General features: G+C 38.7%; 1 non-coding gene across 1 annotated transcript; it reads right to left on the bottom strand.

The window, feature by feature from the left end:
- Nucleotides 1–2,388: 2,388 nt before the first annotated feature.
- On the bottom strand, nt 2,389–2,496 carry LOC112718623 (small nucleolar RNA R71). The gene has a single exon (XR_003160955.1). It is a non-coding gene; the product is annotated as a small nucleolar RNA R71 (small nucleolar RNA).
- Between the last annotated feature and the right edge of the window lie 24,449 nt (nt 2,497–26,945).

Raw genomic sequence — 26,945 nt, forward strand, 5'->3', positions numbered from 1 at the left:
ATCCACAACCATTTGAGTTTGCCTGACTAAGATTTACAAGGTGACCATAGCTTGCTTCATACCAACAATCTCTGTGGGATCGACCCTTACTCGCGTAAGGTTTATTACTTGGACGACCCAGTACACTTGCTGGTTAGTTGTGTGAAGTTGTGTTTATGCCATGGTATTGAACACCAAGTTTTTGGATTCATCATCGGGGATTATTTGAGTTGTGTAAAGTATTGATCACAATTTCGTGCACCAAGTTTTTGGCGCCGTTGCGGGGATTGTTCGAGTTTTCGGCAAGCTTTTGGTCCGGTAACATCAGTGCCAAATTTCTGATCCGGCAACAGCACCAAGTTTTTGGCGCCGTTGCCGGGGATTGTTCGAGTATGGACAACTGACGGTTCATCTTGTTGCTTAGATTAGGTATTTTTCTTCAGAGTTCTTAAGAATGAATTCTAGTGTTTCAAGGTGATGTTCTTATCATCACCAAAGCTGATTAATCTTCATCAATTTAGCTCTTGGATGCAATGTTCTGCTGAAGCTTGGCTAGCCATGTCTAATTTCTTTAGACTGAAGCTTTAGACTAACATTGCATGATTCCTGGAATTCTCATTAAGAATTTTGATACCTTTATTTTCTTTTCCACTTAATTCTCGAAAAAGCACAAAAAAAATTACAAAATCATAAAATCCAAAAATTTCTTGTTTGAGTCTAGAGTCTCATTTTAAGTTTGGTGTCAATTGCATGTTTCTGTTCTTCTTGCATTCATTCATGTGTCTTAAGTGATCTTCAAGATGTTCTTGATGATTTCATTGCTCTGATCTTTAAATTCTCTTGACTTGAGTGTTTTGTGTGTCTCATATGCATTCTCATTTTGTCAGTGTCAGTAGTATACAAACTGCTAAGTTTGGTGTCTTGCATGCATTGTTATTTGATTTTAGTTGCATTTTGATTATTCCTCATTATTAAAAATCCAAAAATATTTTTAATTTGTGGCCTTTCAAGTCAATAATACAGAGGATTGAAGATTCAGAACATACAGCAGAGAAACTACACAGAAAAAGCTGGGCGTTCAAAATGCCCAGTGAAGAAGACAGACTGGCGTTTAAACGCCAGCCAGGGTGCCTGGCTGGGCGTTTAACGCCCAAAAGGGTAGTGGTTTGGGCGTTAAACGCCAGAATGTGCACCATTCTGGGCGTTTAACGCCAGGATGGCACAAGAAGGAAGATTTTTGTTTTTAATGCAATTTTTTTCAAGTTTTCAAAATCTTTTCAATCAAATCTTTTTCAAAATCAATTTCTTTCCATTTTCAAAAATACTTGCTATCAATTAATGATTTGATTCAACATTTCAAGCATGTTGCCTTTTCTGTTGAGAAAGGTTTAATGTTTGAATCATATCTATTCTTGTTAGCCAAGTTATATTTTTTAAAAAATCAAATCCTTTTAAAATATTTTTCAAATCATATCTTCTCAATCACAACTTTTTAAAATCAATCATATCTTCTTAACCACATCTTTTTCAAAATAGTTTTCAATCAAATCTTTTTTATTTCTAATTTCAAAATCTTTTTCAAAAATCACTTTACTTCTTTCTCAATCAAGGTTTTCGAAAATCAATTAAAGTTTTTTTAAAATGTTTTCAAAATCTTTTACTTAATTTTCGAAAATTTCTTCCCCTCTTCTCACATCCTTTTATTTATGGACTAACACTATTCCTTAATACACAATTCGAACTCCATCTTTTTTGATAAGTTTAAATTCTATACTTCTGCCTTCTATTTTTCTTTTCCTTTGACACCTCAAGGAATCTCTATACTGTGACATATAGGATTCCATATTTTCTTGTTCTCTTCTCTTTCATATGAGCAGGAGCAAAGACAAGAGCATTCTTGTTAAGGCTGATCCTGAACCTGAAAGGACCTTGAAGCGAAAGCTAAGAGAAGCTAAGGCACAATTCTCTGAAGAGGACCTAACAGAAATCTTCAAAGAAGAACACATGGCAGCCGAAAATAACAACAATGCCAACAATGCAAGGAAAGTGCTGGGTGACTTTATTGCACCTACTCCCGACTTCTATGGGAGAAGCATCTCTATCCCTGCCATTGGAGCAAACAACTTTGAGCTTAAGCCTCAATTAGTTTCTCTAATGCAACAGAATTGCAAGTTCCATGGACTTCCATTGGAAGATCCTCATCAGCTTTTAGCTGAATTCTTGCAAATCTGTGACACTGTCAAGACTAATGGGGTTGACCCTGAGGTCTACAGACTTATGCTATTCCCTTTTGCTGTAAGAGACAAAGCTAGGACATGGTTGGACTCACAACCTAAAGAAAGCCTGAACTCTTGGGAAAAGCTAGTCAATGCCTTCTTGGCAAAGTTCTTTCCACCTCAAAAATTGAGTAAGCTTAGAGTGGAAGTCCAAACCTTCAGACAGAAGGAAGGAGAATCCCTCTATGAAGCTTGGGAAAGATACAAACAATTAATCAGAAAGTGTCCCTCTGATATGCTTTCTGAATGGAGCATCATAGGTATTTTCTATGATGGTCTGTCTGAACTGTCCAAGATGTCTTTGGATAGCTCTGCTGGAGGATCTCTTCATCTGAAGAAGACACCTACAGAAGCTCAAGAGCTGATTGAAATGGTTGCAAATAACCAATTCATGTACACTTCTGAAAGGAATCCTATGAACAATGGGACTAATCAGAAGAAAGGAGTTCTTGAGATTGACACTCTGAATGCCATATTGGCTCAGAACAAAATATTGACTCAGCAAGTCAATATGATTTCTCAAAGTCTGTCTGGAATGCAAAATGCACCAGGTAGTACTAAGGAAGCTTCATCTGAAGAAGAAGCTTATGATCCTGAGAACCCTTCAATGGAAGAGGTGAATTACATGGGAGAACCCCATGGAAACACCTATAATCCTTCATGGAGAAATCATCCAAATCTCTCATGGAAGGATCAACAGAGACCTCAACAAGGTTTTAACTACAATAATGGTGGAAGAAACAGGTTTAGCAATGGCAAGCCTTTTCCATCATCTTCTCAGCAACAGACAGAGAGTTCTAAGCAAAATAACTCTGACTTAGCAACCATGGTCTCTGATATAATCAAAACCACTCAAAGTTTCATGACTGAAACAAGGTCCTCCATTAGAAACTTGGAGGCACAAGTGGGTCAGCTGAGCAAGAAAATTACTGAACTCCCTCCTAGTACTCTTCCAAGCAATACAGAAGAAAATCCAAAAGGAGAGTGCAAGGCCATCAACATGGCCGAATTTGGAGAGGAGGGAGAGGCAGTGAACGCCACTGAGGAAGACCTCAATGGACGTCCACTAGCCTCCAATGAGTTCCCTAATGAGGAACCATGGGAGTCTGAGGCTCCCACTGAGACCATAGAGATTCCATTGGATTTACTTCTGCCATTCATGAGCTCTGATGAGTATTCTTCCTCTGAAGAGGATGAGTATGTCACTGAAGAGCAAGTTGCTAAATACCTTGGAGCAATCATGAAACTAAATGACAAGTTATTTGGTAATGAGTCTTGGGAGGATGAACCCCCTTTGCTCACTAAAGAACTGGATGACTTGTCTAGGCAGAAATTACCTCAAAAAAGACAAGATCCTGGGAAGTTCTCAATACCTTGTGCCATAGGCACCATGAACTTCAAGAAGGCCTTGTGTGACCTAGGGTCAAGTGTAAACCCCATGCCTCTCTCTGTAATGGAGAAGCTAGGAATCTTTAAGGTGCAAGCTGCAAAAATCTCACTAGAGATGGCAGACAATTCAAGAAAACAAGCTTATGGACTTGTAGAGGATGTTCTGGTAAAAGTTGAAGACCATTACATCCCTGCTGATTTCATAGTCCTAGAGACTGGGAAGTGCATGGATGAATCCATCATCCTTGGCAGACCCTTCCTAGCCACAGCAAAGGCTGTGATTGATGTTGATAGAGGAGAATTGATCATTTAAGTGAATGAAAAATCCTTTGTGTTTAAGGCTCAAGGATATTCTTCTGTCACCATGGAGAGGAAGCATGAAGAGCTTCTCTCAAAACAGAGCCAAACAGAGCTCCCACAGTCAAACTCTAAGTTTGGTGTTGGGAGGCCACAACCAACTTCTAAGTTTGGTGTTGAACCCCCACATTCAAACTCTAAGTTTGGTGTTGGGAGGTTCCAACATTGCTCTGAGCATTTGTGAGGCTCCATGAGAGCCCTCTGTTAAGCTACTGACATTAAAGAAGCGCTTGTTGGGAGGCAACCCAATGTTTTATATTTTATCTATTTTTCTTTGTTATTTTATGTTTTTTGTAGGTTGATGATCATGAGAAGTCACAAAATCAATTGAAAAAGCAAAAACAGAATGAGAAACAGAAAGAAAAATAGCACACCCTGGAGGAAGATCTTGCTGGCGTTTAAACGCCAGTGAGGCTAGCAGATGGGCGTTTAACGCCTAGTCTGGCACCATTTTGGGCGTTTAACGCCAGAAAGGGGCACCAGACTGGCGTTAAACGCCAGAAAAGGGCAAGAACTTGGCGTTAAACGCCAGAAGTGGGCACCAGCCCGGCGTTTAACGCCAGAATTGGCATGAAGAGCAATTTTGCTCGCCACTTGGTGCAGGGATGACTTTTCCTTGACACCTCAGGATCTGTGGACCCCACAGGATTCCCCCTACCCCACCACTCTCTCTCTTCTTCTTCACCCATTCACCAATCACCTCAACACCTCTTCCCCAAAAACCCTTCACCTATCAAATCCCATCTTTCTCTTCACCACTCACATCCATCCTTCATAAAACCCCACCTACCTCACCATTCAAATTCAAACCACTTTCCCACCCAAACCCACCCTCCTATAGCCGAACCCTACCCCTCTCTCCACCCCTATATAAACCCATCTTCACTCATTCATTTTCACACAACCTAAACACTACTTCTCCCCCTTTGGCCGAACCACAAAGCCATCTCCATCTCCTTCATTCTTCTTCTTCTACGCTCTTCTTTCTTCTTTTGCTCGAGGACGAGCAAACCTTTTAAGTTTGGTGTGGTAAAAGCATTGCTTTTTGTTTTTCCATAACCATTTATGGCATCCAAGGCCGGAGAAACCTCTAGAAAGAGGAAAGGAAAGGCAAAAGCTTCCACCTCCGAGTCATGGGAGATGGAGAGATTCATCTCAAGGGTGCATCAAGACCACTTCTATGAAGTTGTGGCCTTGAAGAAGGTGATCCCCGAGGTCCCTTTCAAACTCAAAAAGAGTGAATATCCGGAGATCCGACATGAGATCCGAAGAAGAGGTTGGGAAGCTCTTACCAACCCTATTCAACAAGTCGGAATCTTAATGGTTCAAGAGTTCTATGCCAATGCATGGATCACCAAGAACCATGATCAAAGTGTGAACCTGGACCCAAAGAATTGGCTTACTATGGTTCGGGGGAAATACTTGGATTTTAGTCCGGAAAATGTAAGGTTGGCATTCAACTTGCCCATGATGCAAGGAGATGAACATCCTTACACTAGAAGGGTCAACTTTGATCAAAGGTTGGACCAAGTCCTCACAGTCATTTGTGAAGAGGGCGCCCAATGGAAGAGAGATTCAAGAGGAAAGCCGGTTCAACTGAGAAGGCATGACCTCAAACCCGTGGCTAGGGGATGGTTGGAGTTTATCCAACGCTCAATCATTCCGACTAGCAACCGGTCCGAAGTTACTATAGACCGGGCCATCATGATTCATAGCATCATGATTGGAGAAGAAATAGAAGTTCATGAGGTGATATCCCAAGAACTTTATAAGGTGGCGGACAAGTCCTCTACCTTGGCAAGGTTAGCCTTTCCTCATCTCATTTGTCACCTCTGTTATTCAGTTGGAGTTGACATAGAGGGAGACATCCCCATTGATGAGGACAAGCCCATCACTAAGAAGAGGATGGAGCAAACAAGAGACCCCTCTTATCATCAAATCTCTGAGGTGCCTCAAGGGATGCACTTTCCTCCACAAAACTATTGGGAGCAACTAAACACCTCCCTAGGAGAATTGAGTTCCAACATGGGACAACTAAGGGTGGAGCACCAAGAACACTCCGTCCTCCTCCATGAAATTAGAGAAGATCAAAGAATCATGAGAGAGGAGCAACAAAGACAAGGAAGAGACATTGAGGAGCTCAAGCACTCCATAGGATCTTCAAGAGGAAGAACAAGCCGCCATCACTAAGGTGGACCCATTCTTTAATTTCCTTGTTCTTTATTTTTCTGTTTTTCAAAAATTATACTTATGTTTATCTATGTTTGTGTCTTATGATCATTAGTGTCTATGCCTTAAAGTTATGAATGTCCTATGAATCCATCACCTTTCTTGAATGAAAAATGTTCTTAATTGAAAAAGAGAAGAATTGCATGAATTCTGAATTTTTATAACAGTTTAATTATTTTGATGTGGTGGCAATACTTTTGTTCTCTGAATGTATGCTTAAACAGTGCATATGACTTTTGAATTTGTAGTTCATGAATGTTGGCTCTTGAAAGAATGATGAAAAAGGAGACATGTTACTGAGGATCTGAAAAATCATAAAAATGATTCTTGAAGCAAGAAAAAGCAGTGAATACAAAAAAAAAAAAAGAGAAGGAGAAAAACGAAAAAAAAGGGAGAAAAGAAAACGAAAAAAAAAGAAAGAAAAAGAAAGAAAAAGAAAGAAATAAGGTTGTGATCCAAGGCAAAAAGAGTGTGCTTAAGAAACCTGGACACCTCTAATTGGGGACTCTAGCAAAGCTGAGTCACAATCTGAAAAGGTTCACCCAATTATGTGTCTGTGGCATGTATGTATCCGGTGGTAATACTGGAATACAGAGTGCTTTGGGCCACGGCCAAGACTCAATAAGTAGCTGTGTTCAAGAATCATCATACTTAACTAGGAGAATCAATGACACTATCTGGATTCTGAGTTCCTAAAGAAGCCAATCATTCTGAATTTCAAAGGATAGAGTGAGATGCCAAAACTGTTCAGAGGCAAAAACCTAAAAGCCCCGCTCATCTAATTAATACTGATCTTCATAGATGTTTTTGGAATTCATTGTATATTCTCTTCTTTTTATCTTATTTGATTTTCAGTTGCTTGGGGACAAGCAACAATTTAAGTTTGGTGTTGTGATGAGCGGATAATTTGTACGCTTTTTGGCATTGTTTTTAGTATGTTTTTAGTATGTTCTAGTTAGTTTTTAGTATATTTTTTTTAGTTTTTAGTTAAAATTCACTTTTCTGGACTTTACTATGAGTTTGTGTGTTTTTCTGTGATTTCATGTATTTTCTGGCTGAAATTGAGGGACCTGAGCAAAAATCTGATTCAGAGACTAAAAAGGACTGCAGATGCTATTGGATTCTGACCTCCCGGCACTCGAAGTGGATTTTCTGGAGCTACAGAAGCCCAATTGGCGCGCTCTCAATGGCGTTGGAAAGTAGACATCCTGGGCTTTTCAGCAATATATGATAGTCCATACTTTGCCCAAGATTTGATGGCCCAAACCAGCGTTCAAAGTCACCCTCAGAATTCCCAGCGTTAAACGCCGGAACTGGCACAAGGATGGGAGTTAAACGCCCAAACTGGCACAAAAGCTGGCGTTTAACTCCAAGAAGAGTCTCTACACAAAAATGCTTCCATGCTCAGCCCAAGCACACACCAAGTGGGCCCGGAGTGGATTTTTATGTCATTTACTCATCTTTGTAAACCTTAGGCTACTAGTTCTTTATAAATAGGACCTTTTACTATTGTATTTTTATCTTGGTAGCTATCCTTGTTCTTATGCTATCTTAGATCATTGAGAGGCTGGCCTCACGGCCATGCCTAGACCTTGTTCTTATGTATTTTCAACGGTGGAGTTTCTACACACCATAGATTAAGGTGTGGAGCTCTGCTGTACCTCGAGTATTAATGCAATTACTATTGTTCTTCTATTCAATTCAGCCTATTCTTGTTCTAAGATATTCATTTGCACCCAAGAACATGATGAATGTGATGATTATCTGACACTCATCATCATTCTCACTTATGAACGAGTGCCTGACAACCACTTCTGTTCTACAAGCAAACAAGGCTTGAATGTTTATCTCTTGGATCCCTTAATCAGAATCTTCGTGGTATAAGCTAGAATTGATGGCGGCATTCAAGAGAATCCGGAAGGTCTAAACTTGTCTGTGGTATTCTGAGTAGGTGATGAGCGGATATTTTATATGCTTTTTGGGGGTAATTTCATGTAGATTTTAGCATGTTTTAATTGGTTTTTAGTAGAATAATATTAGTTTTTAGGCAAAAATCATATTTCTGGACTTTACTATGAATTTGTGTGTTTTTCTGTGATTTCAGGTATTTTCTGGCTGAAATTGAGGGACCTGAGCAAAAATCTGATTCAGAGACTAAAAAGGACTGTAGATGCTGTTGGATTCTGACCTCCCGGCACTCGAAGTGGATTTTCTGGAGCTACAGAAGCCCAATTGGCGCGCTCTCAATGGCGTTGGAAAGTAGACATCCTGGGCTTTTCAGCAATATATGATAGTTCATACTTTGCCCAAGATTTGATGGCCCAAACCGGCATTCAAAGTCACCCTCAGAATTCCCAGCGTTAAACGCCGGAACTGGCACAAGGATGGGAGTTAAACGCCCAAACTGGCACAAAAGCTGGCGTTTAACTCCAAGAAGAGTCTCTACACGAAAATACTTCCATGCTCAGCCCAAGCACACACCAAGTGGGCCCGGAAGTGGATTTTTATGTCATTTACTCATCTTTGTAAACCTTAGGCTACTAGTTCTTTATAAATAGGACCTTTTACTATTGTATTTTTATCTTGGTAGCTATCCTTGTTCTTATGCTATCTTAGATCATTGGGAGGCTGGCCTCACAGCCATGCCTAGACCTTGTTCTTATGTATTTTCAACGGTGGAGTTTCTACACACCATAGATTAAGGTGTGGAGCTCTGCTGTACCTCGAGTATTAATGCAATTACTATTGTTCTTCTATTCAATTCAGCCTATTCTTGTTCTAAGATATTCATTTGCATCCAAGAACATGATGAATGTGATGATTATCTGACACTCATCATCATTCTCACTTATGAACGAGTGCCTGACAACCACTTCTGTTCTACAAGCAAACAAGGCTTGAATGTTTATCTCTTGGATCCCTTAATCAGAATCTTCGTGGTATAAGCTAGAATTGATGGCGGCATTCAAGAGAATCCGGAAGGTCTAAACTTGTCTGTGGTATTCTGAGTAGGTGATGAGCGGATATTTTATACGCTTTTTGGGGGTAATTTCATGTAGATTTTAGCATGTTTTAATTGGTTTTTAGTAGAATAATATTAGTTTTTAGGCAAAAATCATATTTCTGGACTTTACTATGATTTTGTATATTTTTCTGTGATTTCAGGTATTTTCTGGCTGAAATTGAGGGAGCTGAGCAAAAATCTGAGTTAGGCTGAAAAAGGACTGCTGATGCTATTGGATCCTGACCTCCCTGCACTCGAAATGGATTTTCTGGAGCTACAGGAGTCCAATTGGCGCGCTCTCAATGGCGTTGGAAAGTAGACATCCAGGGCTTTCCAGCAATATATAATAGTCCATACTTTGCGCGAAGAAAGACGACGTAACTTGGCGTTGAACGCCAAGTACATGCTGCTGTCTGGAGTTAAACGCCAGAAACACGTCATGATCCGGAGTTGAACGCCCAAAACACGTTATAACTTGGAGTTCAACTCCAAGAAAGGCCTTAATTCGTGGATAGCTCTAGTCCCAGCCCCAGCACACACCAAGTGGGCCCCAGAAGTGGATTTCTGCACCAATTATCTTAGTTTACTCATATTCTGTAAACCTAGGTTACTAGTTTACTATTTAAACAACTTTTGGAGACTTATCTTGTACCTCATGACATTTTCATATCTGAATTACATACTTTTTGACGGCATGAGTCTCTAAACTCCATTGTTGGGGGTGAGGAGCTCTGCAGCGTCTCGATGAATTAATACAATTCCTTTGTTTTCCATTCAAACACGCTTGTTCTTATCTAAGATGTTCATTCGCGCTTAATTATGGAGAAGGTGATGATCCGTGACACTCATCACCTTCCTCAATCCATGAACGTGTGCCTGACAACCACCTCCGTTCTAGATCAGATTGAATGAGTATCTCTTAGATTCCTTAATCAGAATCTTCGTGGTATAAGCCGGATTGATGGCGGCATTCATGAGAATCCGGAAAGTCTAAACCTTGTCTGTGGTATTCCGAGTAGGATTCTGGGATTGAATGACTGTGACGAGCTTCAAACTCCTGAAGGCTGGGCGTTAGTGACAGACGCAAAAGAATCAATGGATTCTATTCCAACCTGATTGAGAACTGACAGATGATTAGCCGTGCTGTGACAGAGCATAGGAACGTTTTCACTGAGAGGATGGGAAGTAGCCATTGACAACGGTGACACCCTACATTGAGCTTGCCATGGAAGGAACCCTGCGTGTGGGAAGAGGACTTCAAGGAAAAGTAGAAATTCAAAGGACAAAGCATCTCCAAAACTCCAACATATTTCTCATTACTGCACACCAAGTAACGATTTGATTCTCTTTTATTTTTCTAATAATTTTAAATACTTTGACTTCTTACCATTAAATCCAATTAATCTTATTGGCATCCTGACTAGGATTAATAAAATAAACATAGATTGCTTCAAACCAATAATCTCCGTGGGATCGACTCTTACTCACGTAAGGTATTACTTGGACGACCCAGTGCACTTGCTGGTTAGTTGTACGGATTATAAATTCGTGCACCAAGTTTTTGGCGCCGTTGCCGGGGATTGTTGAGTTTGAACAATTTAAGGCTTATTTTATTTCTTAGATTAGGAATAATTTATTTTTATTGTTATAGAGTCATTAAATTTTGATAGGATAGTTTCTTTCCAAAAATTTCTTTTCAAAAATATTATTTTTCTTAATTAATTGTTAATTTTTTGTGAGTTTAGTGTCTTATTCTAAGTTTGGTGTTAATTGCATATTTTATATTTTCTTTAAATTTTTCGTGTTAGTGTTCTTAGTTCTTCCTTGATCTTCAAGTTGTTCTCGTTCATTTTTCTTGATTGATCTTTAATTTTTCTTGTTCTGTGTCTTTTCTTGTTTTTCTTATACTAATCCAAAGCATTAGTCTTCCAAAAGGAATATACCCATTCAGAACAATTGTTACCTTTTCTGCCCATTTGGCTAGAATATTGGTTTATATTCTTGATGAGTGGGCACCAGTTCTTTTGAAAATCTTTTTCAAAAATAATTTTTCTTGATTTAATCTTGTGCCAAACTTTAAGTTTGGTGTTTTCTTGTTAATTTTGATATAATTTTCGAAAATTCATTTTGGTTTTCTAAAAATTTTAAGTTTGGTGTTCTTTCTTTTGTTCTTGGTGTTCTTGTAAATCTTCAAGGTGTTCTTGAGTCTTCCTTGTGTTTTGATCTTAAAATTTTTAAGTTTGGTGTTCCTTAGTGTTTTTCCTCCAAAATTTTCGAAAATAAGGAGCATTAGATCTAAAAATTTTAAGTCTTGTGTCTTTTATGTGTTTTTCTCTTTCATCATAAAATTCAAAATTCAAAAAAAATATATCTTTTCTAACTAATTTTAAAACTACATTTTCGAAATTTTTAATATAAAATTCAGATTTCAATTTCAAAATTTTTCGAAAAATTTTCACAAAATATTTTCAAATTTTTTTTATATATTCCATTTTTATTTATTCCACTTTTATAAAATAAATAATATCAACATACATATCATCTCCCTTGTTCCATCATGGAATTAAGTGGAAATGAACAGTCCAGGAGGACTCTGGGGTCATATGCTAACCCCACTACTGCTTCATATGGGAGTAGTATCTGTATACCCTCCATTGGAGTTAGTAGCTTTGAGTTGAATCCTCAGCTCATTATCATGGTGCAGCAAAACTGCCAGTATTCTGGTCTTCCACATGAAGAACCTACAGAGTTTCTGGCACAATTTTTACAAATTGCTGACACAGTACATGATAAGGAAGTAGATCAGGATGTCTACAGATTATTACTGTTTCTATTTGTTGTAAAAGATCAAGCTAAGAGGTGGTTAAATAACCAGCCTAAGAACAGCATAAAAACATGGAAACAGTTGTCAGAAAAATTCCTGAATCACTATTTCCCTCCAAAACGGATGACACAGCTAAGGCTAAGCATCCAAGGCTTCAAACAAGGAGATAATGAATCCCTTTATGATGCCTGGGAGAGATACAGAGAGATGCTAAGAAAATGCCCCTCTGAAATGTTTTCAGAGTGGGTGCAATTAGACATCTTCTACTATGGGCTTACAGAAAAAGCTCAGATTTCTCTAGACCACTCAGCTGGTGGATCTATACATATGAGAAAAATAATTGAAGAAGCTCAAGAGCTTATTGATACAGTTGCCAGAAATCAGCATCTGTACCTAAGCAGTGAACCTTCCATGAAAGAAGAAGCTAAAACAGTAACTGCTGAACTCAGTCCTGTAGATCAGGCTAATGAATTCAATCAGCAATTAGACTTTCTAACTCAGCAGCTAGCCGAATTCAAGGAAATACTACAGGAAACAAGAATGGCTAACAGGAATATGGAAGTACAGTTAAGGCAAATAGAAAAGCAACTGTCAAAACAAATAGCAGAAGAATGCCAAGCAGTTCAACTAAGAAGTGGGAAAACATTAAATACCTCACTTCAAAGCAGCAGGAAGCCAAGAAATGAACAAATGGCTACTCAAAGTCCCTCTGAGGACAATCAGAGCCCAGAGAGGAATAATGCTGGCGCTGAACGCCCAGCCCATGCTCATTCCTGGCGTTCAACGCCAGAAACAAGCATGAATCCGGCGTTGAACGCCCAAAGGGAGCATAGTTCTAGCGTTCAGACGCCAGTAACAAATGGGGAGATGGCGTCTAACACCACTCCAGCTTCCACCCCTGGCATTCAAATGCCAGTGGGGGATCAGTCACATACAAGTGCTGATGACAACCCTTCTAAAAAGGCCTCCCAACCCACTTCTGTAGGTAATAAACCTGCAGCAACTAAGGTTGAGGAATACAAAGCCAAAATGCCTTATCCTCAAAAACTCCGCCAAGCGGAACAGGATAAGCAATTTGCCCGCTTTGCAGACTATCTCAGGACTCTTGAAATAAAGATTCCGTTTGCAGAAGCACTTGAGCAAATACCCTCTTATGCTAAGTTCATGAAAGAGATCTTAATTCATAAGAAGGATTGGAGGGAAACTGAAAAAGTTTACCTCACTGAAGATTGCAGTGCAGTCATTCTGAAAAGCTTACCTGAGAAGCTTAAAGATCCTGGGAGCTTTATGATACCATGCACATTAGAGGGTACTTGTACCAAGCAAGCTTTATGTGATCTTGGGGCAAGTATCAACCTAATACCTGCATCTACTATCAGAAAGCTTGGTTTAACTGAAGAAATAAAACCAACCAGGATATGTCTTCAACTTGCTGATGGCTCCATTAAATACCCATCAGGCATGATTGAGGACATGATTGTCAAGGTTGGGCCATTTGCCTTTCCTACTGACTTTGTGGTGTTGGAAATGGAGGAGCACAAGAGTGCAACTCTCATTCTAGGAAGACCTTTCCTAGCAACTGGCCGAACCCTCATTGACGTTTGGTGGACGAAATTGTGATCACTATTCTTTAAGTTGTTTTCATTGTAAAATTATGGAATTTGAAATTGGCACGAGTGGACACAACTCCGTTCAACTAACCAGCAAGTGTACTGGGTCGTCCAAGTAATAAACCTTACGCGAGTAAGGGTCGATCCCACAGAGATTGTTGGTATGAAGCAAGCTATGGTCACCTTGTAAATCTCAGTTAGGCAGATTAAATTGATTTATGGTTTCGAAAATAGAAATAAGAAAATAAATAATAAAAGGGATAGAATACTTATGCAGATTCATTGGTGGGAATTTCAGATAAGCGAATGGAGATACTGTATGGCTCAAGGACGCCTGTTTTCCCACTTCTTCAACTCAATCCTTCTTACTCCTTTCCATGGCAAGCTGTGTATAGGGGTTCACCATCAGCGGTGGCTACTTTCAATCCTCTCGGGAAAATGATCCTCTGCGGCTGTCACTCGCATGGCTAATCGTCTGGAGGCATCACCCATGGTTGATGGCTACATCCCATCCTCGCAGTGAAAACTACGCTCACGCGCTCTGTCACAGCACGGCTAATCACTGGTTGGTTCCCGCTCCTACTGGAATAGAATCCCTTGATTCTTTTGCGTCTGTCACTAACGCCCAGCACTTGCGAGTCTGAAGCACGTCACAGTCATTCATTACCGGAATCCTACTCGGAATACCACAGACAAGGTTAGACTTTCCGGATTCCCAGGATTCTACTTGGAATACCACAGACAAGGTGAGACTTTCCGGATCCTCATAAATGCCGCCATCTATCTAGCTTATACCACGAAGATTCTGTTAGGGAATCTAAGAGATACACATTCAAGCTCTGTTGCAGGTAGAACGGAAGTGGTTGTCAATCACGTGCGTTCATAAGTGAGAATGATAATGAGGGTTACTTATCATCACATTCATCATGTTCTTGGGTACGAATGAATATCTTGGAATAAGAATAAGAGAGATTTGAATAAAAGAGAATAGAATTGCATTAATACTTGAGGTACAGCAGAGCTCCACACCCTTAATCTATGGTGTGCAGAAACTCCACCATTGAAAATACACAAGCAAAGGATTCAGGCATGGCCGAATGGCCAGCCCCCATGATCTGAGAACTAATCGTCCCAAGATGTCTAATACAATAGTTAAATGTTCTATTTATAATAAACTAGCTCCTAGGGTTTACATGAGTAAGTAATTGATGCATAAATCCACTTCCGGGGCCCACTTGGTGTATGTTTGGGCTGAGCTTGATCAATCCACGAGCTGAGGCTTCTCTTGGAGTTGAACTCCGAGTTATGACGTGTTTTGGGCGTTCAACTCCGGATCATGACGTTTTTCTGGCGTTTAACTCCAGACAGCAGCTTGTACTTGGCGTTCAACGCCAAGTTACGTCGTCAATTTCCGAATAAAGTATGGACTATTATATATTTCTGGAAAGCTCTGGATGTCTACTTTCCAACGCCGTTGAGAGCTCGCCATTTGGAGTGCTGTAGCTCCAGAAAATTCATTTCAAGTGCAGGGAGGTCAGATTCCAACAGCATCAGCAGTCCTTTTGTCAGCCTTCTTCAGAGTTTTGCTCAAGTCCCTCAATTTCAGCCAGAATTTACCTGAAATCACAGAAAAACACACAAACTCATAGTAAAGTCCAGAAATGTGAATTTAACATAAAAACTAATGAAAACATCCCTAAAAGTAGCTCAAACTTACTAAAAACTATATAAAAACAATGCCAAAAAGCGTATAAATTATCCGCTCATCACAACACCAAACTTAAATTGTTGCTTGTCCCCAAGCAACTGAAAATCAAATAGGATAAAAGAAGAGAATATACTATAAATTCCAGAATATCAATGAATATTAATTTAATTAGATGAGCGGGACTTGTAGCTTTTTGCTTCTGAATAGTTTTGGCATCTCACTTTTTCCTTTGAAGTTCAGAGTGATTGGCGTCTCTGGGAACTCAGAATTTCGGATAGTGTTATTGACTTTCCTAGTTAAGCATGTTGATTCTTGAACACAGCTACTTATGAGTCTTGGCCGTGGCCCTAAGCACTTTGTTTTCCAGTATTACCACCGGATACATCAATGCCACAGACACATAACTGGGTGAACCTTTTCAGATTGTGACTCAGCTTTGCTAGAGTCCCCAGTTAGTGGTGTCCAGAGCTCTTAAGCACACTCTTTTGCCTTGGATCACGACTTTAACCACTTAGTCTCAAGCTTTTCACTTGGACCTTCATGACACAAGCACATGGTTAGGGACAGCTTGATTTAGCCGCTTAGGCCTGGATTTTATTTCCTTGGGCCCTCCTATCCATTGATGCTCAAAGCCTTGGATCCTTTTTACCCTTGCCTTTTGGTTTTAAGGGCTATTGGCTTTTTCTACTGCTCCTTCTTTTTCTTTCTATTTTTTTTTCGCCACTTTTTTTTTTCGCAAGCTTCCTTTTTCACTGCTTTTTCTTGCTTCAAGAATCAATTTCATGATTTTTCAGATCATCAATAACATTTCTCTTTGTTCATCATTCTTTCAAGAGCCAACAATTTTAACACTCATAAACAACAAGATCAAAAATATGCACTGTTCAAGCATTCATTCAGAAAACAAAAAGTATTGCCACCACATCAATATAATTAAATTAAATTCAAGGATAAATTCGAAATTCATGTACTTCTTGTTCTTTTGAATTAAAACATTTTTCATTTAAGAGAGGTGAAGGATTAATGGATTTTATTCATAGCTTTAAGGCATGGTTACATACTAATGATCATGAAGTAGAGACACAAAATATAGATAAACACAACATTAAAAACCGAAAACAGAAAGAAATAAAGAACAAGGAATGAATCCACCTGAGTGAGGGTGGCGCCTTCTTGAAGGTCCAATGGTGCTTTTTGAGCTCCTCTATGTCTCTTCCTTGCTTCTGTTGAATGATTCCTAGTAATTTTGGTGTTTCTACCCTTAGTTGCTTCCAATATTTGTGTGGAGGATAACTTATTCCCTGAGGTATCTCAGGGATCTCTTGATTTGCAGCCACATGTTCTACCACTGAGCTATGACGGCTTATAGTCTTTCCATCTCCCAAGACTCAGAGGTGGAAGCTTTTATCTTCCCTTTGAGGTTTCTCTGGCCTTAGGTGCCATTAATGGTAATGGAAAAGCAAAAAAGCTATGCTTTTACCACACCAAACTTAAAATATTGCTCGTCCTCGAGCAAGAGAAGAAAGAAGAGAGGAAGAAGAAGAAGAAGAAAATGGAGGTGAGTGAGGGGAGATGGATTCGGCTATATGGGTGGGATTGGGTGGGAAAGAGAAGTTGAATTGTAAAGGTAGGTGGGGTGTATGGGGAAGAGTGGATAGATGTAGGTGGTGAATGAAAAATAGAAGGAATGACCATGAATGGAAAGAGAGAGGGCGAGGTAGGTGGGGATCCTGTGAGGTCCACAGATCCTGAGATGATCCTGTGGGGTCCACAGGTCCTGAGGTGTCAAGGAATTCCATCCCTGCACCAAATAGGCATGTAAATTGCCTTGGCACACCATTCTGGCGTTTAAACGCCCATTGGTGCACGTTCTGGGCGTTCAACGCCCATGTAAAGCATGTTTCTGGCGTTGAACGCCAGTTTCATGCTTGTTACTGGCGTTCAGCGCCAGTTTTTCCTCTCTGGGCACATTCCTGGCGTTCAGCACCAGGATGTTGCTTGTTTCTGGCGTTCAGCGCCAGAATGATGCTCTGTTCTGGCGTTGAACGCCGGCCAGATGCACCTTACTGGCGTTGAACGCCAGCCCGTGCGTCCTCCAGGGTGAAAAAATTTTTTTCTTCTGTTTTTGACTCTGGTTTTAATTTTTTTTGATTTTTTCGTGACTCCTCATGATCATGTACCTAATAAAACAAAAAATAACAATATAATAAAAAATTAGATAAATAAACTTGGGTTGCCTCCCAACAAGCGCTTCTTTAATGTCAATAGCTTGACAGTGGCTCTCATGGAGCCACAAGGTGATCAGGTCAATGTTAGTGTAGTCCCAACACCAAACTTAGAGTTTGGATATGGGGTCTTAACACCAAACTTAGAGTTTGGTTGTGGCCTCACAACACCAAACTTAGAGTTTGACTGTGTGGGTTCTTCTTGACTCTGAACTGAGAGAAGTTCTTCATGCTTACTCTCTTTTGTCACAGAGGGATGGCCATGTGCCTTAAACACAAGGTAGTCCCCATTCAATTGAAGGACTAATTCACCTCTGTTGACATCTATCACAGCTCCTGCTGTGGCTAGGAAAGGTCTTCCAAGGATGATGCAATCATCCTTTTCCTTCCTAGTGTCTAAGATTATGAAATCAGCAGGGATGTAAAGGCCTTCAACCTTTACTAGCACGTCCTCTACTATTCCATAAGCTTGTCTCAATGACTTATCTGCCAATTGCAATGAGAACAAGGCAGGTTGTACCTCAATGATCCCTAACTTCTCCATTACAGAGAGTGGCATAAGATTTATCCCTGACCCTAGATCACATAGAGCTTTGAAAAAGCTCATGGTGCCAATGGTACAAGGTATTAAGAACTTGCCAGGATCTTGTTTCTTTTGAGGTAGAGTTTTCTGAATCCAAGTATCTAGTTCACTAATGAGCAAGGGAGGTTCACTTTCCCAAGTCTCATTACCAAACAGCTTGGCATTCAGCTTCATGATAGCTCCTAAATATTGAGCAACTTGCTCTCCAGTCACATCTTCATCCTCTTCAGAGGAAGAATAGTCTTCAAAGCTCATGAATGGCAGAAGGAGATTTAATGGAATCTCTATGGTCTCTGTATGGGCCTCAGATTCCCTTGGATCCTTAATGGGAAACTCCTTCTTGCTTGAGGGACGTCCCAGGAGGTCTTCCTCACTAGGATTTTCGTCCTCCTCCTCCCTTGTGCATTCGGCCACATTGATCACATCAATGGCCTTGCACTCTCCTTTTGGATTTTCTTCTGTATTGCTTGGGAGAATACTGGGAGGAGTTTCAATGACTTTCTTACTCAGCTGGCCCACTTGTGCCTCCAAATTTCTGATGGAGGATCTTGTTTCATTCATGAAACTGAAAGTGGCCTTTGACAGATCAGAGACAATATTGGCTAAATTAGAAGTGTTTTGTTCAGAATTCTCTGTCTGTTGCTGAGAAGATGATGGATATGGCTTGCTATTGCTTAGCCTATTGCGTCCACCATTGTTAAAGCCTTGTTGAGGCTTTTGTTGATCCTTCCAGGAGAAATTTGGATGATTTCTCCATGATGGATTATAGGTGTTTCCATAAGGTTCACCCATATAATTAACCTCTGCCATGGCAGGGTTCTCAGGATCATAAGCTTCTTCAGAAGCTGCCTCTCTAGTGTTGTTGGATGCATGTTGCAGCCCATTCAGATTTTGAGAGATCATGTTGACCTGTTGAGTCAACACTTTGTTCTGAGCCAATATGGCATTCAGAGCATCAATTTCAAGAACTTATTTTTTCTGAGGTATTCCATTATTCACGGAATTCCTCTCAGAGGTGTACATGAATTGGTTGTTTGCAACCATGTCAATGAGTTCTTGAGCCTCTTCAAGCGTTTTCTTCAGGTGAATAGATCCACCTGCAGAATGGTCCAATGACATTTTCGAAAATTCAGAGAGACCATAATAGAATATATCTAATAGGGTCCATTCTGAAAACATGTCAGATGGACATCTTTTGGTCAACTGCTTATATCTTTCCCAAGCTTCATAGAGGGATTCACCATCTCTTTGTTTGAAGGTTTGAACATCCACTCTCAGCTTGCTCAGCTTTTGAGGAGGAAAGAATTTATCCAAGAAGGCAGTGACCAGCTTATCCCAGGAGTCCAGGCTATCCTTAGGTTGTGAATCCAACCATATTCTAGCTCTGTCTTTTACAGCAAAAGGGAAAAGCATGAGTCTGTAGACTTCAGGATCAACTCCATTCGTCTTTACAGTCTCACAGATCTGCAAGAACTCAGTTAAAAACTGATAAGGATCTTCAGATGGAAGTCCATAAAACTTGCAGTTTTGTTGCATTAATGCAACTAGTTGAGGCTTAAGCTCAAAGTTATTGGCTCCAAAGGCAGGAATGGAGATGCTTCTTCCATCAAACTTGGACGTTGGCTTTGTGAAGTCACCAAGCATTCTCCTTGCATTATTATTATTATTTTCGGCTGCCATGTCCTTCTCTTGTTCGAAAATTTCTGAAAGGTTGTTTCTGGATTGTTGTAATTTAGCTTCTCTTAATTTTCTCTTCAGAGTCCTTTCAGGTTCTGGATCAATTTCAACAAGAGTGCCCTTTTTCCCTGTTCCTGCTCATATGAAAGAGAAGAAAACAAGAAAAGAAAGAGGAATCCTCTATGTCACAGTATAGAGATTCCCTTATGTTAGTAGAAGAAGAAAGGGGTTAGAAGAATGGAGATGGGGATTCGGATTTTTGGATGAAGAGAGGTGAAGAGAAGTGTTAGTAATTAAATAATTAAATAGAAGAAGAAAAGAGAAGGAAGATTTCGAAAATAATTTTTGAAAAAGAGGTTAGTAATTTTCGAAAATCAAAGACAAAATATAATTAAAATTAAAATTTAAAACAAAAAGAATTTTTGAAAAAGAGAGGGAGAATTTTCGAAAATTAGAGAGGGAAAAGTAGTTAGGTGGTTTTGAAAAAGATAAGAAACAAACAAAAAGTTAGTTAGTTGATTGAAAAAGATTTGAAATCAAATTTTGAAAAAGATAAGAGGATAAGAAGTTAGATAAGATATTTTGAAATCAAATTTTGAAAAAGATAAAATTTTTGAAAAAGATAAGATAAAAGATAAAAAGATAAGATAAAAATTTTAATAAAAAGATATTTTGAAAAGGTTTAATTTTTAAAAAGACTCAACTAACAAGAAACTACAAGATAAGATTCTAGAACTTAAAGATTGAACCTTTCTTAACAAGAAAGTAACAAACTTCAAATTTTTGAACCAATCACATTAATTGTTAGCTAATTTTCGAAAATTTGATATAAAGATAAGAAAAAGATTTTGAAAATATTTTGAAAAAGATTTTTGAAATTTTCGAAATTTATAAAAAAAATGAAAAAGATATGATTTTTGAAAAAGATTTTGAAAAGATAAGATTTTTAAAATTGAAATTTTGACTTGACTTGTAAGAAACAACTAATTTTAAAATTTTTGACCAAGTCAACCCAAAATTTCGAAAATTTGGAGGAAAATAAGGAAAAGATATTTTTTTGATTTTTTGAATTTTTAATTATGAAAGAGAAAAACAACAAAAATATTCAATGCATGAAATTTTTAGATCAAAACAATGAATGCATGCAAGAATGCTATGAATGTCAAGATGAACACCAAGAACACTTTGAAGATCATGATGAACATCAAGAACATAATTTTGAAAAATTTTTAATGCAAAGAAAACATGCAAGACACCAAACTTAGAAATCTTTAATGCATGGAAAATATGAATGCAAAAGTGCACATGAAAAACAACAAACAACACAAAACAAGAAATCATCAAGATCAAACAAGAAGACTTATCAAGAACAACTTGAAGATCATGAAGAACACTATGAATGCATGAGATTTTCGAAAAGAATGCAAGAAAAATTTTAAAAGCATGCAATTGACACCAAACTTAAAGATTAACACAAGACTCAAACAAGAAACACAAAATATTTTTGATTTTTATGATTTTCTAATTTTTTTGGATTTTTATTCATTTTTTTTCGAAAATATTTTTGGAAAAACGAAAAAGAAAAATTTTGAAAAAGTTTTTGAAAAGAAAATTACCTAATCTGAGCAACAAGATGAACCGTCAGTTGTTCATACTCGAACAATCCCCGGCAACGGCGCCAAAAACTTGGTGGACGAAATTGTGATCACTATTCTTTAAGTTGTTTTCATTGTAAAATTATGGAATTTGAAATTGGCACGAGTGGACACAACTCCGTTCAACTAACCAGCAAGTATACTGGGTCGTCCAAGTAATAAACCTTACGCGAGTAAAGGTCGATCCCACAGAGATTGTTAGTATGAAGCAAGCTATGGTCACCTTGTAAATCTCAGTTAGGCAGATTAAATTGATTTATGGTTTCGAAAATAGAAATAAGAAAATAAATAATAAAAGGGATAGAATACTTATGCAGATTCATTGGTGGGAATTTCAGATAAGCGAATGGAGATACTGTATGGCTCAAGGACGCCTGTTTTCCCACTTCTTCAACTCAATCCTTCTTACTCCTTTCCATGGCAAGCTGTGTATAGGGGTTCACCATCAGCGGTGGCTACTTTCAATCCTCTCGGGAAAATGATCCTCTGCGGCTGTCACTCGCATGGCTAATCGTCTGAAGGCATCACCCATGGTTGATGGCTACATCCCATCCTCGCAGTGAAAACTACGCTCACGCGCTCTGTCACAGCACGGCTAATCACTGGTTGGTTCCCGCTCCTACTGGAATAGAATCCCTTGATTCTTTTGCGTCTGTCACTAACGCCCAGCACTTGCGAGTCTGAAGCACGTCACAGTCATTCATTACCGGAATCCTACTCGGAATACCACAGACAAGGTTAGACTTTCCGGATTCCCAGGATCCTACTCGGAATACCACAGACAAGGTGAGACTTTCCGGATCCTCATAAATGCCGCCATCTATCTAGCTTATACCACGAAGATTCTGTTGGGGAATCTAAGAGATACACATTCAAGCTCTGTTGCAGGTAGAACGGAAGTGGTTGTCAATCACGTGCGTTCATAAGTGAGAATGATAATGAGGGTTACTTATCATCACATTCATCATGTTCTTGGGTACGAATGAATATCTTGGAATAAGAATAAGAGAGATTTGAATAAAAGAGAATAGAATTGCATTAATACTTGAGGTACAGCAGAGCTCCACACCCTTAATCTATGGTGTGCAGAAACTCCACCATTGAAAATACACAAGCAAAGGGTTCAGGCATGGCCGAATGGCCAGCCCCCATGATCTGAGAACTAATCGTCCCAAGATGTCTAATACAATAGTTAAATGTTCTATTTATAATAAACTAGCTCCTAGGGTTTACATGAGTAAGTAATTGATGCATAAATCCACTTCCGGGGCCCACTTGGTGTATGTTTGGGCTGAGCTTGATCAATCCACGAGCTGAGGCTTCTCTTGGAGTTGAACTCCGAGTTATGACGTGTTTTGGGCGTTCAACTCCGGATCATGACGTTTTTCTGGCGTTTAACTCCAGACAGCAGCTTGTACTCGGCGTTCAACGCCAAGTTACGTCGTCAATTTCCGAATAAAGTATGGACTATTATATATTGCTGGAAAGCTCTGGATGTCTACTTTCCAACGCCGTTGAGAGCGCGCCATTTGGAGTTCTGTAGCTCCAGAAAATCTATTTCGAGTGCAGGGAGGTCAGATTCCAACAGCATCAGCAGTCCTTTTGTCAGCCTTCTTCAGAGTTTTGCTCAAGTCCCTCAATTTTAGCCAGAATTTACCTGAAATCACAGAAAAACACACAAACTCATAGTAAAGTCCAGAAATGTGAATTTAACATAAAAACTAATGAAAACATCCCTAAAAGTAGCTCAAACTTACTAAAAACTATATAAAAACAATGCCAAAAAGCGTATAAATTATCCGCTCATCAACGTCCAAAAAGGGGAAGTAACCTTGATAGTCAATGAGGAGGAGTTCAAGTTGAATGTTGCCAAAGCCATGCAATATCCAGACACCCCAGATGACTGCATGAGTATTGATATCATTGACTCTCTGGTAAGAGAGGTCAATATGGTTGAGAGTCTCGAATCAGAGCTAGAAGACATCTTTAAAGATGTTCAGCCTGATTTGGAGGAATCAGAGAGAATAATAGAACCTCTGAAAATCCCTCAGGAAGAGGAGAAACCTCCCAAACCTGAGCTCAAACCATTACCACCATCCCTGAAATATGCATTTCTAGGAGAAGGTGATACCTTTCCTGTAATCATAAGCTCTACCTTAGAGCCACAGGAAGAGGAAGCACTAATTCAAGTGCTAAGGACACACAAGACAGCTCTTGGGTGGTCCATCAGTGATCTTAAGGGCATTAGCCCAGCCAGATGCATGCACAAGATCCTATTGGAGGATGACGCCAAGCCAGTGGTCCAACCACAAAGGCGGCTGAATCCAGCCATGAAGGAAGTTGTGCAGAAGGAGGTCACTAAATTACTAGAGGCTAGGATTATTTATCCTATTTCTGACAGCCCCTGGGTAAGCCCTGTCCAAGTCGTCCCTAAGAAGGGAGGCATGACAGTGGTTCATAATGAAAAAAATGAACTGGTTCCTACAAGAACAGTTACAGGGTGGCGTATGTGTATTGATTATAGAAGGCTCAATACAGCCACCAGAAAGGATCATTTTCCTTTACCATTCATAGACCAGATGCTAGAAAGACTAGCAGGTCATGAATACTACTGCTTCCTGGATGGATATTCAGGTTATAATCAAATTGCAGTAGATCCCCAGGATCAAGAGAAAACGGCATTCACATGCCCATCTGGAGTATTTGCATACAGAAGGATGCCATTTGGCTTGTGCAATGCACCTGCAACCTTTCAAAGGTGCATGCTCTCTATCTTCTCTGATATGGTAGAGAAGTTTCTGGAAGTCTTCATGGATGACTTTTCAGTATTTGGAGACTCATTCAGCTCCTGCCTTAACCATTTAGCACTTGTTCTGAAAAGATGCCAAGAGACCAACCTAGTTTTAAACTGGGAAAAATGTCACTTTATGGTGACTGAAGGGATTGTCCTTGGGCATAAAATTTCAAACAAGGGAATAGAGGTGGATCAAGCTAAAGTTGAAGTAATTGAAAAATTACCACCACCTGCCAATGTTAAGGCAATCAGAAGCTTTCTGGGGCATGCAGGATTCTATAGGAGGTTTATAAAGGATTTTTCAAAAATTGCAAAACCTCTGAGCAATCTGCTAGCTGTTAACACGCCATTTGTGTTTGACACAAAGTGTTTGCAGGCGTTTGAGACCATGAAAGCTAAGCTGGTCACAGCACCCACCAGTTATTTCTGCACCAGACTGGACATTACCCTTTGAACTAATGTGTGATGCCAGTGACCATACCATTGGTGCAGTATTAGGACAGAGGCATAACAAGCTTCTACATGTCATTTATTATGCTAGCAGTGTTTTAAATGATGCCCAGAAAAATTACACAACCACAGAAAAAGAATTACTTGCAGTGGTTTATGCCATTGACAAGTTTAGATCCTACTTAGTAGGATCAAAAGTGATTGTGTACACTGACCATGCTGCTCTTAAATATCTACTCACAAAGCAGGATTCAAAGCCCAGGCTCATAAGATGGGTGTTGCTTCTGCAAGAGTTTGATATAGAAATAAGAGACAGAAAAGGAACAGAGAATCAAGTAGCTGATCACCTGTCCCGGATAGAACCAGTAGCGGGAGCATCCCTCCCTCCTATTGAGATCTCTGAAATCTTTCCGGATGAGCAATTGTTTGCTGTTCAGGAAGCTCTGTGGTTTGCAGACATTGCAAACTATAAGACACAAGGTTCTCCTTTTGTAACAATGGAGAGGAAGCATGAAAAGCTTCTCTCACTGCAGAGTCAACCAAAGCCCCCACAGTCCAACTCTAAGTTTGGTGTTGGGAGGCCACAACCAAACTCTCAGTTTGGCATTGAACCCCCACATTCAAACTCTAAATTTGATGTTGGGAGGTCCCTACCTTGCTCTGATTATCTGTGAGACTCCATGAGAGCTCACTGTCCAGCTAAGGACAATAAAGAAGCGCTTGCTGGGAGGCAACCCAGCCAATCACAAAATTTAATTTTATTTGTTTTTGTTGATTTTTACAGGTATATGTCAAAGTATCTTCAAGGTAAAAAAGCAATTGATTGAATTCACAGAGTTATAGGGGAATTTGGAAGCTCACTGGCGTGAAAAAGCCAGTAAGAAATGTTTTGGGTGTTGAACGCCCAAAAGAAGCACCCACTGGGCGTTCAACGCCAGTAAGGGTAGCCATCTGCGCGTTAAACGCCAGAAAGGAGCATCTTCTGGGCGTTGAACGCCAGAAGGAAGCACCTTCTGGGCGTTCGAACAAATAATAATCACTAGTCCGCTTAAGCAAGTGTCGGGGGTTCGAATCCCGCCTTGTGCATGCAGCAACCCATTGGCCAGCGGCAAACCCTTAAATGGAGCTCAGTACCGCGACGGATTAGTCCTTGACCTGCCGGGTCAGGGGATACCGTGGGAAACCAAAAAAAAAAAAAAATAATAATGATGACTAAGTAAAAATCAAACTTTTTATAATTAACTATAAAAAAATTAATTTTTAAATTCTTAATATTTTTACAAATACATCATTTTTATTTTTTATATAAGTTCTCTTATTCTATTCTTCATGATATTTTATTTTTGTTTTGTAAGTTTTTTTTATTTTGTATTTGGTTCTGTTAAAATTCATAAGTATAATTCTTATATATTATCTTTGTTATTATAATTTTGTTATAATATAAATTATTGATTCACTAAAAAATAAAATAAATAAAAAATTAATTATAATTAATAATAAAATCATAAATAATGAAAATTTATAATCTAAAAAAATATTAAATAAAAGAGTATTAAGAGTACTAAAAAAATTTATGAGTAATATAATTTAATAAAGTATATTTTGATATATTATTCATATATTATTTCTATTTTTGATATAAAATATATTTTGAATATTTTTATATATTATTTTTAATTTAATAAATAAATATTAATTTTTATTATAAAATTAATTAATAAAATTTATTTAAATATATAAAATAAATTATTATTTAAATTCATATTTTTTTAGTATTTTTATTTAAAAATTATTTTGAGAAATATAATTCAAATAATATTTATTTTATTATAATTAATTTTAATATAAAAATTATTAAATATAAATTATATCAACACTAACTTACTTCTAATTATAAAATTAATTTTATGAAAATTTTCTTTTAAATTAGTTGAAACATTTGATATTTTGAGTTTTGATATGTTTTTAAAATAAAACACGACAAATTGAGTATTGGTTTAAACGGTTGTACAGTAACTCTACAAACATCAGAACGGATTAAATATATATAATGGATTCTCTAAAATTATAAAAAGAAGTACAAAATCTATGTAAATTTAATAATTTGTCAACTTCAATTCGATTCACACAATCACGAATGCAACACAATTATAAAAATTTGCTTTTTCTTTAGTAAAGAATTTCA

Source organism: Arachis hypogaea, chromosome 10 (assembly GCF_003086295.3).
Source record: "Arachis hypogaea cultivar Tifrunner chromosome 10, arahy.Tifrunner.gnm2.J5K5, whole genome shotgun sequence".
In the NCBI taxonomy this organism is placed as follows: Eukaryota; Viridiplantae; Streptophyta; class Magnoliopsida; order Fabales; family Fabaceae; genus Arachis; species Arachis hypogaea.